This window comes from Saccopteryx leptura, chromosome 6, assembly GCF_036850995.1.
Source record: "Saccopteryx leptura isolate mSacLep1 chromosome 6, mSacLep1_pri_phased_curated, whole genome shotgun sequence".
In the NCBI taxonomy this organism is placed as follows: domain Eukaryota; kingdom Metazoa; phylum Chordata; class Mammalia; order Chiroptera; family Emballonuridae; genus Saccopteryx; species Saccopteryx leptura.
The window spans coordinates 114,766,498-114,781,428 of NC_089508.1; the positions used below are offsets into that span (position 1 = coordinate 114,766,498).

Below are 14,931 nucleotides of genomic sequence, written 5' to 3' on the forward strand. Positions count from 1 at the left end.
GATGATAAATTCCCTCATCTTTTCTGTACCTGTTAATGTTTTTATTTCTCCTTCATATTTGAAGGATAGCTTTGATGGGTATAGTATTCGTGGCTGAAAGTTCCTCTCTTTCAGGACTTTAAATATTGGGGTCCACTCTCTTCTAGCTTGTAGAGTTTCTGCTGATAAATCTGATGATAATCTAATGGGCCTTCCTTTATATGTTGTATTCTTCTTTTTCCTGGCTGCCTTGAGAATTTTTTCTTTGCTGTTGGTTTGTGTCAATTTCATTATGATATGCCTTGGAGTAGGTTGTTAAGAAAACTCGGAGTTCTGTTTGCTTCTTGAACTTGAGGCTTTAGTTCTTTCCACAGGCTTGGGAAGTTCTCATCTATTATTTGTTTGAGTATGTTCTCCATTCCATTTTCTCTCTCTTCTCCCTCTGATATACCTATTATTCTTATGTTATTCTTTTTGATGGAGTCAGATAATTCTTGTAGGGCTATCTCATTTTTTTAAATTTTTGAGTCTCTTTCTTCTTCTCTCTGTTGTGCCTCAAGTTGCTTATCTTCTATTTCACTAATCCTCTCTTCTATCTGACCTGTTCTATTAGCTAAGCTTGTTACTTCGTTTTTCAGCTCGTGAATTGAGTTTTTCGTCTCTGTTTGATTTGTTTTTATAGTTTCAATTTCCTTGGACGTATATTCTTTGTGTTCATTGAGTTGCTTTCTGAGCTCCCTAAATTGCCTTTCTGTGTTTTCTTGTATATCTCAGAGGATTTTTAGGATTTCTATCTTGAATTCTCTGTCATTTAGCTCCAAGGTTTCCAATATATTAAATTTTTTCTCCATAGATTTTTCCTCATCTACCTGTGTTACCTCTCTTTCTTTTGTATCCATGATATTTGTTTTTCTCTTCCTTAATGGCATCTGAGGGTGGTTTTGTTGATAGTATTAATGAGATTTAATAAAGAATAAAAAGTTAAAGCAATAAAAAATCAAAAAGACTTGTTTTTTTTTAAAAAAATTTATAATGAAATAAAGAAAAAAAAATAAAATAAAAATTAAAAAAAAAAGGAAATTATTCCCCCCCTCCTTTTTTCCTCTCCTCTCCTCACCCCTCTTTTTTGAGAAAATCTTGTGGTGAACTGTGAAATATGACAAACAATGCCTGTAATGGAGGGCCTGAATTGGGGAAAAGTAATAAAGGGGCAAAAAAAAGAAAAAAGAAAAAAAAGAAAAAAGAAGGGTATATGGACCCACAAAAAGCAAATAAGGAAAAAATTTGGGTCAAGAATAAAATTATTTGCTTTTAGGTGTTGGTTGACTAAGAGTTATGATGAGAGGAATAAGAGGAAAACAGAAAAATGGGGGAACAAATTAAAAAATTACTATTGTATTTAGTGGAACAAGAACTAGATAAAATGGAGAGCCAGGGATGGGAGCACTGCTAGTGAGTTAAAAAGGTGAAGTAAAAACCCCCCAAAATGCCACAAACATAAGTTTGAATCCCAGATAAGGTAATTTGTTTGTTATTGAGGTTTGAATGAGAGGAGACGTAAAGGAGAAAGGAAGAAACTAATATAGAGGGAGAAAAGAAAGAGAGAGAGAGAAAAAAAAGAGGGAACCACTAAAAGAAGAAAAAAGAAAAAAGAGGAGAGAGAGAGAGAGAGTTAAGGGTTTTGGAGTGCAACCCTCATAGAGAGAAAGGAAGAGGAGAGTAAAGATAATGGGAGATGTAACACTTATGGGTAGTGCATGTCAAGGAGAGGAGAGAGTAAGACCAGCAGAGAGTTAATCAGCCAAATTAGAGGAGGAAAAAAAATATCAAGAATGAAGATAAGAGAAACAAATGAACAAATATAATAAAATGGGATATGTTTAAAGTCTGCAGATTATTCTTGATTTTGAGAGGTTATCTTCTTGCTTTTTCTTTTCTCTCCCTCTTTCTGGTCGGTGATTCTGTACCCCGGGTTCTGCCCCTTTGGCATGCTCAGGTAGTTTGCAATTGATAAGTCTCTATGGTGATGTCATGTATTGTGCTTTAGTCTTGTTGGCAGTCGAGGCTCATTAGCATTTATAGGCTCCGACAGTGAGAGAGTCTGTGTTCCTGGAGCCTTTCTCCTAGTCTTTCCTTCCTCAATTAGTAGCCTGATAATCCAGCTATGGGGTTGCTGCTGCCTCTGCCTGGATAGTAAGAGGCTCAAAGAGCTGGCAACTCCCCACTCTATTTCCACTCAGCACAGGGCTCTGGGTAAGGCTCAGTCAGTCAGAGCTGCTAGCATAATCAGGCGGGGTTTCCGCCCACTCAAAGACCTCTGGCTCTGCCACTCTGTCCAGTAACACAGATGGGCACCCACTTCCGGGGCACTTGGAGGAAACTCTCGCTCACTATCTGTGCACGCAGACCAGGATATCCGGCCAGCAGTCTCATGCTCTGAGTGAAACCCCCAACCGCATGGAAAAGTTGCAGCATTGGAATTGGCTCTCGCTCCGTCCCCGTGCTTGGCTTTTGCAAGGCGCTGGGCCAGCCCGAGATTCTGCTTTGGCCCACACAAAGGCCCCTGACTCTGCCCCTCTGTGTGATAACACGGGCACGCATTGCCGAGGCACTCGGAGGAATCTCTCGCTCACTATCTGCGCGCGCAGACCAGGATATGAGGCCGGCCGTGTTTCCCTCTGAGTGAATCCCCTACCAGCACGGAAAAGTTCTACCATTGGAATTAGTTCTTGCTCCCTCCCATGTGTGGCTTTCCCAGGGCGCTGGGGCTGCCCAGAGATTCCACTTTCGACCCACAGAAAGGCCTCTGTCTCTGCCTCTCTGTGGGGTAACACGGGAACCCATTCCTGGGGCTTAGGAAGAAATCTCTCGCCCACTATCTGCGCACGCCGACCAGGAGATCGGGTAAAATGGCTGCCCTGCTTGTCTTTCTTTGTTTGGGTTTGGCGCGAGTGTTAGCTTGTATTGCCCGGGTTGCCACAGGATCAGTTTTTCCTCGGCTTGGATCTCTGTGCCACAGCCTGGTTCGGCCGTTTGTGCCGCGGCCTGGATCTATTTACCCCCTTTGCCCGCCTCAGTTTCTATATTCACAAATTGCAGAGAAAGCCGCCCTGTTTAGGTTAGTGAGGAAGGCGGAGCATTTCTTACTCCTTATTTCCTTCGGGGTTTGGTTATATATTTAGCCAATTTTTCACTTGACCATACCTTCGGGTGTATTGCGAAACATCTGGAGGCTCCAAGGATAGGTTTTTCTGTTTCTGGTTGAAGATCTTGTTGAGTTTTGGGGGAGATTTATCGGTATTGCTTTCTACCCCACCATTACTCTGACGTCATCTGTAGCAAGTCTTTTAATGAACTCATTCTTCATGTCTATTATTTATATTTTTATTTGTACCATTTTCCTTCTGCTGCTCTTTAAGAATTTTTACTTCTTTGATTATTTAATCTGTTCTTGCATTTTGTCTATTCCTACTACATTCTTTAATGTAATTATAGTTTAAAAATATTTTGTGTCTGTTAATCCCAACATCTATGTCATATCTGAATCTGATATCTGAAGTTTGTTTTGCTTTTTGTTTGTTCTTGCTTTTTAGGGTACCTTAAGATTTTTTGTTGAAAGCCAAACATGTTGTATTGGACAATAGAAACTGACATAAATAGGCCTCTAATGTGAAAATTTGTGTTAATCTGATTAATAATTGGGCTTTATTAAATTTTTGAGGTTGCTGTAGGTGCCAGAAGTTTCAAGTTCCTTAACATTTGTTTTTGTCTCCTGTCTTTGGGGTTTCCCAAGTAATACACCTCAGAAACAGTCTGTCTTCCAGCTCATTTAGATATAATCTATTGTTCTTATAGTAAAGCCCTTTTGGTGTGGTTATGGTAAGGTGTTGGTGTGAGGGGCATTCTATAACCTTTCATGCAAATCAGCCTTTCCTTGGGTCTGTGTCTCTGGTCAGTGATTTTCACAAGTGTTATTTCTTGTGTGGCTTCCCTTCAGATAGTTGAGAGAGGGAGACTATAGAGCTACATAAGTTAAATGTCCTATATCCACAGAACTGGGACACACTTCTGGTGAGGATTTTTCCCCTGGAAAGTTGACCTCTATTATAGAGAAGGCTGTGGTTGTATTTTAGAAGGACTACTCTTCCTCTCCCCCAGCTAAAGCCACAAAGGGATTTTTCACAGGTCTTTACCATGAACATCCTAGAAGTAACATCTATGAATGAGAACTCCTTTAAAATTAGACATTTATCACTCTCATGCTAGTTCACACTCATCCTCTAGTAATTCATCTAATCACCATTAAATGTTCCTCACATTTCATAGCTATAGTGTCTTCTGTTCCAGGTAAGCAGATACTGGCTATAACTCTCTGGATTCACCTTTCATTCCAAATTTCTGAATGACAGTTTACTGTAAAAACTCAGTTCTTTAACAGGTCCAAGAAAAAATGTTGATTTTGTTTATTCATAGTTTTTTTGGTCCTAAGGATAGGAGTGACCATTTCTAAGTTTTTACATGTTGGAGTTGAACAAGAAGTTAATTGTGCTGTTTTGAGTCACTAAGTTTGTGGTAATTGATTATGTAACAGAAGATAACTAATACAGTGGTATGTAAAAACTAAAAATAAACATCATAAACCATATTCTTCCAAGCACACAATCACTGTGAAAGGCTAAACAAACTTTTAGACCATCAAAAGATCACATAATATCATGACTTTCTTTTTTTTTTTTTGTATTTTTCTGAAGCTGGAAACGGGGAGAGACAGTCAGACAGACTCCCGCATGCGCCCAACCGGGATCCACCAGGCATGCCCACCAGGGGGCGACGCTCTGCCGACCAGGGTACGATGCTCTGCCCCTCCGGGGCATCGCTCTGTTGCAACCAGAGCCACTCTAGCGCCTGGGGCAGAGGCCAAGGAACCATCCTTAGCGCCCGGGCCATCTTTGCTCCAATGGAGCCTTGCTGCGGGAGGGGAAGAGAGAGACAGAGAGGAAGGAGAGGGGGAGGGGTGGAGAAGCAGATGGGTGCTTTTCCTGTGTGCCCTGGCCAGGAATCGAACCTGGGACTTCTGCACGCCAGGCCGACACTCTACCACTGAGCCAACCAGACAGGGCATAAGACTTTCTTAACTGTTATTTATTCCCAGTGACAAGTCAGAATATCTGCATGCACCATCTCCTATTGCTACCCTTTATTTTGAAAAAACAATATTCAGATTTAGATTCTGTTTGTAAAGTTGGCATTAGGATGTAGTTCCTTACATGTTTATAATGTAAAGTCAAATTTAAATGTTAGATATTCATCTCATACTCCTAATACCCAAATCCATAGGCTTTTTCTCTGTTTTCATCTCATTCGTCGTATCTGACACTTACCTCTTTTCCACAAATATTCAACTCCCCTGTGCCATTTTGTCCTCTTTTTTCTCCAGGCATTCAATTTCTCAGTTTAATTGCATGTCATTTACCTTCTATTGTTGTACTATTAAGGGAACTTTCAAAGTCAATATAAAATATTATCACCTTTAAAATTAAGAATAGACTCAAATCTAGTTAACTTCTCTTTACTGCCGCATATTACTTTACTTCTATAAGGGTAAATAAACTTTGTTTTACTTTTAGAATTAAAGATTTAGAAATTTTCCTATAATATATTACCTGGTTTGTATAATATATTATTAATAGAGTTGCACATTTATCCAAGTAGCTTAATGAAGCACTAAATTGAAAAATAAGTAATAATCTTCAAAACACCCTTAAGAGGTAGATAAAAGTAAGTTAGAAAAAGATCACTTCAAAGGTTTAATTCTCTAAAAAGATAAAGCAGGCTGTTCATTATAAAGAGCAACATGTCTTCACATGTTATCACAAAAGTTAAATTATTATATGATTCCAGGAATTCTGGCAGCATTTAATTGGTGATTACTAATTTCACTTTTGTTTCAACAAAGACTTTTTTTCACTATTAATCTGCCCTAAAATCACCCATTCACATACTTTCTTGAATCCTGTACACGAGAAATGAAGTATACACATGATTTTTAATCTGATACTTCTTTCTGAACCTTGCCTAGCTACTTTACCTTTTTTATAGATAATCAATACTTCTCTTTGTTAGACTCCTATGTTAATGATTTGACAATTGCATTCTCTAAAAAGCACTAAACCTAAACAAAATTGACCAAGGAGGAAAAAGAAGAGGGGAATGGGAAGAAGGAAGGGGGAGAAAGAGAGAAAAAAAAAAAACAGTGCACTGGAACCAAATCAAAGGGGTACAATGGAGAGCACCAGTTTTGGTAAATATGTGTGTTAATTTAAAAGAATATATAATTTTTTTCATTTCTTTTCTTAACATCAAGAAAAAAAACCAGGGATTGTACAAAGCAATAATTATAACACTATAATTCTAGGCTTCCAACAGATACTGATACAAAGCATGTGGCAATAATAACACAAAAATGTGTGAAAAAAGGGGAGTTACATCAGAACAGTTTCTATATTTTACTGGTATTAAGTTAGTATCAATCTGAAGTAAACTGTGATAAATTAAGATGTGTATCCTATTCCACAGAACAACCACTAAAATCATAGTTAAAAAAATAAAAAAATAAAAATGCTACACTAAAAAAAGTTTATTTAACACAATAAAAGAGCAGTAAAGAGGCAGCACAGTAATACAAAAGAAAGACAAAAAGAAAACAAATAGTAAGATGGCAAATGTAAACCTAGACAGAACAATAATAACATTAAACCTCCCAAAGACAGAGCAGAGATATTAGATAGGATTACAAAAGCAATATTCAGTTGCATACTGCCTATAAGAAAAATACTTTAGATTTAAGACACAAGTAAGTTCAAATCAAAAGGAGAAAAAAATATATACTTTGCTAAATACAACAATGAGAACTATCAAGTGGCTAGAGTAATGTAAGACAAAATAGGCTTATAGTAAAAAATATTATTAGAGATTAAAAGGAGCATTTTATATAACATGAGTCAAGACATCACAAAAATATAAAATCTATTACAGCATATTCATCTAATAAGAGACTTAAATATAGTAAAAATTAAAAATAATTCTATTTTAGTTTGAGATTTTAATAATTAATAAATAATATGACAACTAATAAGAACATTATATTAAAAATACTATGAACTATTTTCATCTTAACTCAAGGATGAGTATTATTATAAAGGGTACATGGATTATTTTTTAGAATAGAAGATATATTAGGTCATACAACTAGTCCCAATTAATGGAAAAGGATCGGTATTATACAAGAAATGATCTTCAACCACAACAAAATTAAATTAGAAATCAACAACAAAAAGAAAACACAAAAGAAAAGCTTTGTGAAGTTTAGTTGAGAAAAAAACCTGAGCTAAGATTCCAACAGCACAATTTCTAAAAGAAAAATTGATATATTGGCTTTATAAAAATTAAAACCTTTATGCTTCAAAAAAGTCCATTAAGAAAAGAAAGTATAATATAAGCTAAAAAACTGGGAGAAAAATATTCGCAAATCATATACTTATTCAAAATTATATAAAGACCTATAATAACTCAAGAATAAGAAAATAAACAATCCAATTTTTTAGATGGGCAAATAATTTGAATAAACATTTCACTAAAATGATTAGTAAGCACATAGAGATGTTCATCATTATTAGTCCTTAGAAAAAAATACGAATTAAAAAATACAGTAAAATATCACTACATATCCATGATAAATAATAGTTAGTATGAGAAAGACAATACCAAGTGTTAGGTTACAGAGAAACTGGAACCCTTGTTCAGGATTATAAAATATTAGTAATATAAAAGTGGTACAGCTTGTTTGAAAATCAGTACGCTTTCCTGGCAGGGAGATACCATGATCACGAAGGTGGTTTTCCCAGAGTGAGGCTTATCCATTGCACTCCGGATGTGTTGACCTCTGCGATTTCCCCAAATGTGGGACATTCAACTGTATAATTTACGGTAGTGGGGGGACCGCATTAGCGCTCTCCCCTACTGCAATATAAAAAAGAAAAGAAAATCAATATTAGCAGTTTTAAAGTTTAAAAAAAAATGCACTTACAATAAAATTTCACTATTAACAATCTACCCAAGAAAATTAAAAACATATGTTCATACAAAGGCAAGTACATGAATGTTTATAGCAGCATTATTATAATAGTCCCAAACTGGAAACTATCTAAATATCTATCAACTGGTAGTTAATTGGATAACAAAATAAAATACTATTCAGCATTATAAAGATACAAAATACTCTTAAATGCTACAATGTGGGTGAATAGTAAGCCCATCCAAAGATGACAGATCCAAAAGACTACATTTTATATGATTCTTTTTATACCAAATGTCTAGAAAAGGCAAATCTATAGAGACAAAAAACAGAACACCATTACCTACTATATATTTTGATGTAATATCACTGATTCTTAAAAATTCAAATTAATGTTATATGCCAGAAATGGCCACTTTACATTTATGAAGTCATTTTTTAATTATTTTGCTTGAAACTCTCATTAACATTGTTAATAGTAAGCTGGCAATTTACTTACTATTAAAAAAAGTTCATGTGTTCAGATTATTTACCCAAAAGAATATGATATTTAAATAAAAGAGTTTTTAGGTTTAGAAAATGACACTATTGTTTTACTAATTCCTATCTACTATAGAACATCTTTAATTGAAAATCTTTTTTTATTCTGTATATTATCACTTCAAACAAAAGTATTTCATCTCATTTTCTGTTTTAAAAAAAACTTGGTAATATTATAACTAAAATTTAACAATGCTGCATTTTTATCCTACATATTATAAGCGTTTTCCCCATGCCTTCAGAAATACTTCAAACCTTATTTTTAATAATTTGTAATAGCACACTCACTCTGATTTCATTGAAACCTATGTTTAACAGTGGTGTTTCTATTTTAAAGAATATGAGTGAATATTTACAGTTTTTCATACAAATGCATGAATGTAGAGCCTGGAAGAAAGTGTAAAATCCTTTTTTTTTAACCTCCAATCTCTCCATAGCTGCCCTTGAAGGCAGTGTCTATATGTTTGGTTTGTGTGTTTGTTTTAATAGACTTTAATTTTTAGAGTTTTAAGTTCATAGCAAAATGAACAGAAAGCCCAGAGTATGACACCAAATCCCTTTTATTATGCTGTCTTCTGTGTACAGAGGGTAAAATGTACATTTAAATCTTTATAAAAATTGAAATCCTTGTCTTAAACCATGTAAAGAATGTAGATTAATACTCAAGATTGAGTAAGTCTCTAGTGTGAGCTTTAATGTACACTCATTTATATCTATCCATAAAAAAAACCTGCATTTTGACACAGAAAAAGCAACCATCTGCTTCTTTACCCCTCCCCCTTCTCCCTCTCTCTTTTTCCCTCTGGCAGCCATGGCTCAATTGGTTCAAGCAAGTTGGCCCAGATGCTGAGGATGGCTCCATGGCCTCAGCCTCAGGTGCTAAAAAAGGGCTCTGTTGCTGAGCAATGGAGCAACGGCCCCAGATGGGCAGAGTATCTCCCCTACTGGGCTTTCCATGTGAATTCTGGTTGGGGCACATGCAGGAGTCTGTCTCTCTGCCTCCCGTCCTCTCTCTAAAAAATAAAAAAAATAATAAAGTAAAAAAACCCTGTTTTTCTCCTTTTTCCTTTTTAGACATGCATTTACCACATCTAATAAATTTATTATCTTGCACATCTAAACATATAGCTTGAACTATAGGATGGTTAAAAATAGAAAGAACAGTGTGGCCAGGTGGTGGTGTAATAGCTAGAGCATTGACCTGGGACACTGAGGACCTAGATTCTAAACCCCAAGGTTACCAGCTTGAGTGTGGGCTCACCAGCTTCAGTGTGAGGTTGCTGGTTTTAGCTTGGAATCATAGACATGTAGTCTCTCGCTTGAGGCCAAGGTTGCTGGTTTGAACAAAGGGTCACTAGCTCAGCTGGAGCCCTCAGTCAGGGTACATATGAGAAAGCAATCAACTGATGCTTCTCATGTCTCCCCCTTCCTGTCTCTGGCTGTCTGTCTGTCTGGCTTGCTGGCTAGCTATCTCTCTCTCTCTCTCTTTCTTTCTCGCTTAAAAAAAAAAAAAGCTAGAACAGGTACAAATGGTAATAGTAAGAAATTTAAAGTATAGTATGTTTTAAAGCTTTTTTAAAATTTCTTTTATGAATCCCAGATTAAATTACTTTTAATAAAATTTCATGTTCTCATAGTGAGTTCTCAAGATAAATCCAGAATAAAATAGTTAAACATTTTTGTCCAAGTTCATCAAATATGCATAATAAATTGTAATAAGTATAAGGTTATGACTTACAACGTCAGCAAAATTATATTGAGTAGATCCAATTTATTCTGACTTCTGAAAACAGAGCATTAAGGGAAAAAAGTAACAGAAAGTACTCTGCATTCAGTGAATAATGTAGTTTCATAGTGGAAAAAATCATACCTATGCCTTCTTTCAGTTAGTTTAATTTATCACTTTGTATATTCACCTAGTGTTAGATACCTATGAAACTGTTTGTCTTAGAAATAGAATTCAAATTACTAAACAGATTATTTCCCACCAATATAAATCAGTTCAATATTTATGAACTCCATTTTAATAGGTAATTTTTTTCAATATGTGATCAAATCCTAATGTTAATTAACATCTTTCTAGAAAACCTGAATAATAAAATTCAAACAGGGTTTAAATTATAATTTCTATAAACATTCATTTCTATTTTGATAAATTATGGTTTCATAGTAACTTGCATTTTAATTTGAAAGGTAATAAAACTATGTAACCAAAATTTTTAGTTGTAAAATAGTTGAGCCACTAAAACTTAAAACATTAGAGAAATGTGAGGCTTACGTTGAACTACCTTAGGGAGGGGATGAGTAGTTAGAATTAAAGGAGTAAAGAGAAAAAGGTGAAAAGAACAAGAGAGGCCGGCATGTTGCCCAACTGTGGGGGTAGGAGAGGGGAAAAGTATTAAACACTTTCTCAAGATATAATTTCTGGACAGATCCAAGTCCTCTTTGGTATGTCCTAGAAGTGCATATATTTCTTTTCTATCCCTCTTTACAACTGCAGTCCTTCCCACTGTTAATATTCTGTACTTTCTAATGAGCAAGGCTTTTTGTTTTGTTTTGTTTTTTGTTTGCTTGTTTGTTTTAGATTCTTCTGTTCCATGGAGTAGAACAGCTTTGTAACACATAGTCATATTGCCTCCAAACATACCCAACTAGTTGAACTATATTACAATGGATAATTAAACACTATTTATATATTCCTAAATGTTTAAAGACTTTGGTCTTCTAAACTTAAAATATAGCTCACAAGTAATATTAATTATAATACAATTAAATTATAATATTTTCTCAATTCTGAAAAAATTCCTTCTAATCATTCTGAACATAGAGGCAAACAATTTTAAACAAGCAGAGATTCACTAAGTTAAATAAAATTAAAATAAACAATCCCAAAATATTAGTTTAATTTATTAGTAGTTTCGCTTTCTTATGTCACAGTTAATAAACATGTCACATGTCATATTGGGGGCAGGGGGTGGTGCTGATTTGCTCCACATAATTATTTAGGGACCCAGGAGCTTTCCATTCAACCATCTTTCAGGGTCTCTTTATTATAAAAGCAACATATACATTATATTCCTGTAAATGATTCCCTAAAGCCTTTAGAGTACAATTTCATTTTATTTAAATTTTTAAGATTGCATCTCTCTTATATAAAATAAAAATGAAAGAAATTGCTGATTCTGAATAATCCAGAAAAACTTGAATAGAAAAACTATTTATAAATTAACTTTTCAGCATGCAAATATGGTAAACATAGGCACAAATGTATAAAACTATAGTCTAGATTTTTTATAGTAATTCACCTTTAAAGGATAAAAGATAGATGGCTACAAATCTATAGCTAAAAAACTTGCAAACCTTGCAGAAAAGGGACTGTATTTCACCATACTACAGAGGTTAAAAATAATTAACAGTATAAGATATTATCACGGTTTTAATGCCTCAAATATCTAAGCTTTGTAAATCCTGCAGAGCTAGTAAAGTCTGATACACCAATATGAATGTACAGACAGCACAGCAATACTTTAACTCACACGGTCCATTTAATGTGAGCTATGATGCGTGGGTACAGAAGGCCAATTAAAGATGAGCTAGGAAGTATTTTTCCAGCCTTATGAATTAGACAGACCCAGTGCACTCTACTGCCATTTGGTTCCTAAATCATCCAACCTACTAGAGACCTTATAAAACAAATGCAACTTTTGTGACTCAATTCAGAGAAAACTCTTCCTATATAGAAGGGCTCAACATTTCCCACTAGACTTTTGTCTTTTTATATTAGCTATTACAGCTTTTTCCTCACTCTGGTAAATAATCCAAAATCTGTGAGAAGTTGCATTTGGCAAGTAAAGCCACGGTTTTCCAATTAACCAGAAGAAGAATGGTCAGAATTAAATGGGATGATTACAAAACTGTATCTGAATTCTCTTTTCCACTTGCCTATTAGTACTCCTTGGTTCCTGAAGGAGATAGATACTAAGAAAAGACACCCCAGAAAAATGCACATGTAACAGGATGTTAAAATACAATTATCAGCCCTGGCCAGTGGCTCAGAGGATAGAGCATTGGCCTGATGCATAGACATTCCTGGTTCTATTCCCAGTCAGGTCACACAGGAGAAGTGACCATCTGCTTTTCCCCCTTTCCCTCTTACCTTTCTCTACCTCTTCCCTTCCTGCAACAAGTGTCTTGATTCATTCAAGCATCAGCCCAGGTGCTGAGGATAGCTCCGTTGGAACACATCAGCTTCAGGCACTAAATATAGCTCAGTACCCAAGCATTGACCCAAGATCAGGTTACAAGATGAATCCCAGTTGGGGCGCATGTAGGAGTCTGTCTATCTCACGTCCTTTTACTCTCCTCTAAAAATATAATTATCTGCTTCAATTTCAATTGAGACAAAAAGGGGAAAAGATATACATCAAAAATTAAAATGAATGCAAGACAGATCACCATATGCAAAAGTTAAAAAGCAAATGTCAATAGCAACAGTTCTTAATCTCTTTGAGCAAATTAGAGATAATAAACTGGGTCAAGGTATGGAGAATGGATTTCTGAAAAGACTCATTGGTGAAAATCCCCTCCCTCCCCCAAGAGAGATGGGATAAACATGGGAAGTGCTAACTCATTCATCTAAAGCCTTGAAATGTGCATTTATTTTCATTACACTACTCCCAGATCCTGGAAAGTAAGTGCCCTAAAGTTTGAGGTTACAGAGAATGCCTCAGGGTCTTGAAGTGGCCTGTAGCAGTAGAATAAATGTGGCTGTGTTGGGATTGGCCTTCATACCCAAAGACTGCCAGGCCCAAGTGGTGAGCCATTCCAGAGTGAGGAAAAGCAAAGGTGGAGCCATTTGAAGTTCAATTCCCTACCTTTCCACCTGGAAAAAGTGAGAAATGATAGGGGAGCCCAAAAGTGAGAAATTTGGCTACAATAATAGTAACTTTTTAGTTGTAATGAATAGGAGATTATGTAAGGGTTAGGAACTAATCTGCTTGCTATTGTCTCTTAATAGTTACCTGGCCTTTACTTTAAAATATAGAGTTGCTTTTAGTTATTTAATGATTGCTTCTCATATATGCCATAAATGGGGAGTGGGAGGGGGGGCTCAAACCAGTGACATTGGGATCATGTCAATGATCCCATCTTCAAGCCATTGACTCTGCATTCAAGCAGGATGACTCTGTGCTCAGGCCGGCAACTCGGGGTATCAAAACTTGGACCCACCCCACCCAACTTTATGTTCCACTCAAGCTGTTTCCAAGGCTTTTCCATATAAATGACCTGTCTTAGCTGATGCTTCAGATTTTTCTAAAATCTCTCAAATAAGCAGCATCTCTCCTCAGCATGCTCTGCTCCTCCCACTAAGTGGCCCCAGACCCGGCACTAGCAGTAGCCAGCCTTGGTTCACAGCTTTACTTTACCTTTGCCTCCAAGCCAAGCATAAGAAGCAACCGTCTGCAAATAGCTTTTTAATTCATGCCAGGTTGCCCTGGGCAGAACACAGATAGTGGCTGACCTTGGCCTGCATTTCCAGGGAGGCTCCAGAACCACTGCGTCCAGTGGACAGCTTCAGATCACTTCAAAACACTACTTACTACCCAACAACTTCCACAAGTGACACACACACAGGGCCAGACTCAGTAGGCAACAGAAGCCTGCTGAAATAATTCTTGCTTTCTGGGGGGGGGGGGGGTGCAGGGGGTTGCACAGCTGATCTTCCATAGTGATCAGTAGTCACAGCCAGTCCTTTCACATGATTAGCCTGGGGGTAAACCCCTCCTATTGATGTGTGAACAGCAATAGGGCTCAACTACAACAAGAGGGTGTACACAGCCCACATAGGAGATGTATCTTGAGTGCCCAGCTTGGGTACTGAGGAGGTTGTGCCACTGGACCCTGTAGAACACTATGTCAAGCCTGGTAGACATAGCAGCTAGACCTAATACATAGAAACAAACACAGGCAGGCTGCCAAAATGAGGAGACAAAGAAACATGTCCTAAATGAAAGAACAGAACACAATTCCAGAAAAAGAACAAAATAGGAACAAGCAACTTACTAAATAGATGTAGAGTTCAAAATAATAGTGATATGGATGTTCGATGAACCTACTAAGAACTTCAACATTATGAAATGGGACCAGTCAGAAATGAAGGCTACACTAACTAAAATGAAGAATAATTTATAGAGAATCTACAATAGAGTAGATGAAGCTGAACTCAAATCAGCAATTTGGAATATATGCAAGCAAAACACACCCAATCAGAACAGCAAAAAGAATTCAAAAAAATTTAGAATAATGTAAGGAGCCTCTGGGACAACTTCATGCACCAA

General features: G+C 36.3%; 1 non-coding gene across 1 annotated transcript; it reads left to right on the forward strand.

The window, feature by feature from the left end:
- Positions 1 to 7,834: 7,834 nt before the first annotated feature.
- On the forward strand, positions 7,835 to 7,998 carry LOC136377680 (U1 spliceosomal RNA). The gene has a single exon (XR_010746357.1). It is a non-coding gene; the product is annotated as a U1 spliceosomal RNA (small nuclear RNA).
- The last annotated feature ends 6,933 nt before the right edge of the window (positions 7,999 to 14,931 follow it).